Source organism: Heptranchias perlo, chromosome 11, assembly GCF_035084215.1.
Source record: "Heptranchias perlo isolate sHepPer1 chromosome 11, sHepPer1.hap1, whole genome shotgun sequence".
Taxonomy (NCBI): domain Eukaryota; kingdom Metazoa; phylum Chordata; class Chondrichthyes; order Hexanchiformes; family Hexanchidae; genus Heptranchias; species Heptranchias perlo.
The window spans coordinates 60,579,533-60,585,532 of record NC_090335.1 but is presented as its reverse complement, the minus strand read 5'-3'; positions in this window follow the sequence as shown (position 1 = coordinate 60,585,532).

The following is a 6,000-nucleotide window of genomic DNA, read 5'->3' as shown; positions in this document are numbered from 1 at the left end:
GCTGATCTTGCGATTTCTTTCCAGTGTTTCAATTCAAGCAACTCTATGCCATAGATACAAAGTAAGTTTAATTCATTCACTTTATTCATAGGGGCTGCTGCAGACTTTGCCACGCCGAAGTGAGCAATTTCTGGCCCATTGTAAAATATGTAGCAACGTGTTACTAGCCATTCAGAGATTATACAATGTCTGATACTGTATACAGTGTGAGAATGTAAAATATAATTTTGAGGTTAATAAAAATCTGACCAGAGCATACATGTAATAATCTGAATATAATCGGGAATCCAATATTGTATAGCTGTAACGGGCTGTTCCACTGAGTGAATGAATCCTTTAACTCTTGTGAACTGCCCACTGGCCAGTTCAAAAACAGCATAAACAGAATTCTGTTAGTTCCCTCAGGTCAAGGAATGGTGGTTGGTTCAAAAGATCGAACGACTGCGAGGAAGAGAGGGACAGGATAACTTAATTAACATGTTTTTTCAATAAGAGGATAATTTCATCTGACAATAGCTCTCTGATTTCTTATAACTTTCTGGAAACCTCAAGCTACATCTTAAACGCCTGATGGAATTCCGATTTAGAATCTGAACTGAACATTAAAATCATTGCTGCTATAGAGAATTTCACTCCACCCCATAGAAATAACACACCAAGTCAGTTCAATGTGGAACAGAATGTGAAAATCTGTTGTTCACTTACCGCCTCTTTTATTTTATTCATTCATGGGATGTGGGCATCGCTGGCAAGGCCAGCAATTATTGCCCATCCCTAATTGCCCTTGAGAAGGTTCTGGTGAGCTGCCTTCTCGAACCGCTGCAGCTCATGTGGTGAAGGTTCTCCCACAGTGCTGTTAGGTAGGGAGTTCCAGGATTTTGACCCAGCAACGATGAAAGAACGGCAATATATTTCCAAGTCAGGATGGTGTGTGACTTGGAGGGGAATGTGCAGGTGGTGTTGTTCCCATGCGCCTGCTGGACCTTGTCCTTCTAGGTGGTAGAGGTTGCGGGTATGGGAGGTGCTGTCGAAGAAGCCTTGGCGAGTTGCTGTAGTGCATCCTGTAGATGGTACACACTGCAGCCACTGTGCGCCGGTGGTGGAGGGAGTGAATGTTTAAGGTGGCGGATGGGTGGGGTGCCAATCAAGTGGGCTGCTTTGTCCTGGATGGTGTCGAGTTTCTTGAGTGTTGTTGCAGCTACGTTCTTCCAGGCAAGTGGAGAATATTCCATCACACTCCTGACTTGTGCTTTATAAATGATGGAAAGGCTTTGGGGATTCAGGAGGTGAGTCACTCGCAGCAGAATACCCAGCATCTGACCTTCTCTTGTAGCCACAGTATTTATGTGACTGGTCCACTTAAGTTTCTGGTCAATGGTGATCCCCATGATGTTGATGGTGGGGGATTCAGTGATGGTAATGTCGTTGAATGTCAAGGGGAGGTGGTTAGACTCTCTTTTGTTGGAGATGGTCATTGCTGGCACTTGTCTGGCACGAATGTTACTTGCCAGTTATCAGCCCAAGCCTGGATGATGTCCAGGTCTTGCTGCATGCGGGCTCGGACTGCTTCATTATCTGAGAGGTTGCGAATGCAACTGAACACTGTGCAATCAGCAGCAAACATCCCCACTTCTGACCTTATGATGGAGGGAAGGTCATTGATGAAGCAGCTGAAGATGGTTGGGCTTAGGACACTGCCCTGAGGAACTCCTGCAGTGATGTCCTGGGGCTGAGATGATTGGCCTCCAACAACCATTACCCTCTTCCTTTGTGCTAGGTATGACTCCAGCCACTGGAAAGTTTTTCCCCTGATTCCCGTTGACTTCAGTTTTACTATGGCTCCTTGGTGCCACACTCAGTCAAATACTGCCTTGATGTCAAGGGCAGTCACTCTCACCTCACCTCTGGAATTCACTCTTTTGTCCATGTTTGGACCAAGGCTGTAATGAGGTCTGGAGCCGAGTGGTCCTGGCGAAACCCAAATTGAACATTGGTGAGCAGGTTATTGGTGAGTAAGTGCCACTTGATAGCACTGTCATCGACACCTTCCATCATTTTGCTGATGATTGAGAGTGGACTGATGGGACGGTAATTGGCCGGATTGGATTTGTCCTGCTTTTTGTGGACAGGACATACCTGGGCAATTTTCCACTTTGTCGGGTAGATGCCAGTGTTGTAGCTGTACTGGAACAGCTTGGCTAGGGGCGCAGCTAGTTCTAGAGCACAAGTCTTCAGCACTACAGCTGGGATGTTGTCAGGGCCCATAGCCTTTGCTGTATCCAGTGCGCTCAGCCATTTCTTGATGTTACATGGAGTGAATCGAATGGGCTGAAGACTGGCTTCTGTGATGGTGGGGATCTCGGGAGGAGGCAAAGATGGATCATCCACTCGGCACTTCTGGCTGAAGATGGTTGCAAACGCTTCGGCCTTGTCTTTTGCACTCGTGCTGGGCTCTGCCATCATTGAGGATGGGGATGTTCATGGAGCCTCCTCCTCCCCCTAGTTGTTTAATTGTCCACCACCATTCACGACTGGATGTGGCAGGACTGCAGAGCTTTGATCTGATCCGTTGGTTGTGGAATCGCTTAGCTCGCTCTATAGCATGTTGCTTCCGCTGTTTAGCATGCATGTAATTCTATGTTGTAGCTTCACCAGGTTGGCACCCCATTTTTAGGTATGCCTGGTGCTGCTCCTGGCATGCTCTTCTACACTCCTCATTGAATCAGGGTTGATCCACTGGCTTGTTGGTAATGGTAGGGTGAGGCATATGCTGGGCTATGAGGTTACAGATTGTGGCGGAATACAATTCTACTGCAGCTGATGGCCCACAGCGCCTCATGGATGTACAGTTTTGAGCTGCTAGATCTGTTCTGAATCTATCCCATTTAGCACGGTGGTAGTGCCACACAACATGATGGACTATGTCCGCAGTGTGAAGACAAGACTTCATCTCCACAAGGACTGTGCGGTGGTCACTCCTACCAATACTGTCATGGACAGATGTATCTGCGACAGATAGATTGGTGAGGACGAGGTCAAGTAGGTTTTTCTCTCGTGTTGGTTCGCACACCACAGGTCCAGTTTGGCAGCTATGTCCTTCAGGACTCAGCCAGTTCAGTCAGTAGTAGTATTACCGAGCCACTCTTGGTGATGGACATTGAAGTCCCCCACCCAGAGTACATTCTGTGCCTTTGCTACCCTCAGTTTTTCCTCCAAGTGGAGGAGGACTGATTCATCAGCTGAGGGAGGGCGGTAGGTGGTAATCAACCCATGATTGACCTGAGAGTTCATGGGGTCCAGAGTCAATGTTGAGGACTCCCAGGGCCACTCCCTCCTTACTGTATACCACTGTGCCGCCAACTCTGATGGGTCTGTCCTGTCGGTGGGACAGGACATTCTCAGTGATGGTGTTGGAGGATTCTGGGACATTGGCTGAATAGTATGATTCCGTGGGTATGGCTATGTCAGGCTGTTGCTTGACTAATCTGTGGGACAGCTCTCCCAATTTTTGCACAAGTCCCCCCAGATGTTAGTGAGGAGGACTTTGCAGGGTTGACTGGGCTTTGGTTGCCTTTGTCGTGTCCGATGCCAGGTGGTCCGTCCGGTTTTATTCTTATTATCACTTTTTGTAGCAGGATTGTACAACTGCTTGGCCATTTCAGAGGGTAGTTAAGAATCAACCTCTTCCCATCTTAATGTAACTACACAGAGAGGGGCAGCTCTTCAGGGGAAACAAGTAGAATAAATTAAAGGATGTCTTATGCTGTTTCCTCTATGCTCAAAACATTGTTCCTGAAATTTAACAAAAGTAACAGCATGTTAAATTTTCTTTAATAGAGTGGATTCTTAGTCTTAGACCCTGTCAGTTGCATTATCCGAGAATTATTATTCCAGGAAGCTAAATACAATTCTGTGGCAGATTATTTACTCTGTCACAGGGAAAGGATCTTACCTTTTCAAATGACTTAGAACTTATGTAACAGGGTAGGTTTTGAAAGCTGATAACATTGGATTATGCTCAGAACATGCTAATACAGAGCTTGTGAAATGCCACAATACTCCTTTCCTTTGGTTACAAAGTAAGCTACAAACTCAAGGCCCAGTGACATATTTCAAGGTCAATAGTGTCTATAATATAGTTGTAAGGAGTCGCACAACACCAGGTTATAGTCCAACTATAGCTGTTGGACTATAACCTGGTGTTGTGCGACTCGTTACATTTGTCCACCCCAGTCCATCACCGGCATCTCCACATCATGATTATAATATAGTTGCTGATGCATCATCATGTTAAAATGTTTGAAAATTTTCAGATACTGAAATATTTCATTTTCAGTTTGTTGGGAGCATGACTGAATCTTCAAAATTATAAGAGATTTAGATAAAGTAAACTAGGAAAAACTATTTCCACTGGTTGGTGATTCGGTAACTAGAGGGCATAAATTTAAGTTCAACCCAAAAGAATGAAGGGAAAGGTTAGAAGTATTTTTTTAATGCAGAGGGTTGTTAGAACATGGAATGCCTTACCAGGGATTGGATCGATAGCTGAAAAAGAATTTTAAAAAATGTTATAGGGAATGGGACTAAGTGGAGAGCTCTTTCAGAAAGCTGACACAGGTGTCATGAGCCAACAACATCTATTGATGTACAATTGACGTATATGCTCAATGCCCAGTATTAGACATGGATCTGTTACTACCACTGCACAGACAACAAATGAAAAATTGAATATCTAGCTCACTGAACTAGTGAAGATGTAATAATCTTGTAGAATAAACTGTGCACTGCATTTTTACATTATGTATTCTACTTACATTGCTTATTTTCTGAAGAATTTCTTTCCAAGATACATTTATCACTATTAATATTAAGAATGCTTTATTACTTTAGTATGTCCCATATTTTTCAGCAGCAACAGACCAGTGAATTGAAAAAGGATAGGACAGTGTGGAGTTTAGCTTCAGTGGGATTGATTGGGGCATAAGTTCTGAAATGTATACTTATTTATTTTATTATAGTTTTATAGTTTAATATACTTCACTTCAATTGTTTGATACTAAGAGCTGTTTAAACTTGTAAGTTGGTGCTTTATCTAGGGACTGATTTGAGCCAGTAATAGATTAACTAATGGACCCCATGAAATCTCATTGCATCAGGTCAAACATGGGCAAGGAAACCTCCTGCTGATTACCACCTATCGCCCTCCCTCAGTTGATGAATAAGTCCTCCTCCATGTTGAGCACCACTTGGAGGAAGCACTGAGGGTAGCAAGGACACAGAATGTACTCTGTGTGGGGGACTTCAGTGTCCATCACCAAGAGTGGCTCGGTAGCACCACTACTTACCGAGCTGGCCGAGTGCTGAAGGACAGAGCTGCCAGACTGGGCCTGCGGCAGGTGGTGAGCAAACCAACTCGAGGGAAAAACCTACTTTACCTATCTACATGTCGCAGATGCATATGTCCATGACAGCATTGGTAGGAGTGACCACCGCACAGTCCTCGTGGAGACGAAGTCCCGTCTTTGCACTGAGGACACCATCCAACGTGTTGTGTGGCACTACCACCGTGCTAAATGGGATAGATTCAGAACAGATCTAGCAGCTCAAAACTGTACATCCATGAGGCGCTGTGGGCCATCAGCTGCAGCAGAATTGTATTCCAGCACAATCTGTAACCTCATGGCCCGGCATATTCCTCACTCTACAAGCCAGGTGATCAACCCTGGTTCAATGAGGAGTGTAGAAGAGCATGCCAGGAGCAGCACCAGGCATACCTAAAAATGAGGTGCCAACCTGGTGAAGCTACAACTCAGGACTACATGCATGCTAAACAGCGGAAGCAACATGCTATAGAGCGACCTAAGCGATTCCACAACCAACGGATCAGATCAAAGCTCTGCAGTCCTGCCACAACCAGTCGTGAATGGTGGTGGACAATTAAACAACTAACGGGAGGAGGAGGCTCTGTAAACATTCCCAACCTCAATGATGGCGGAGTGT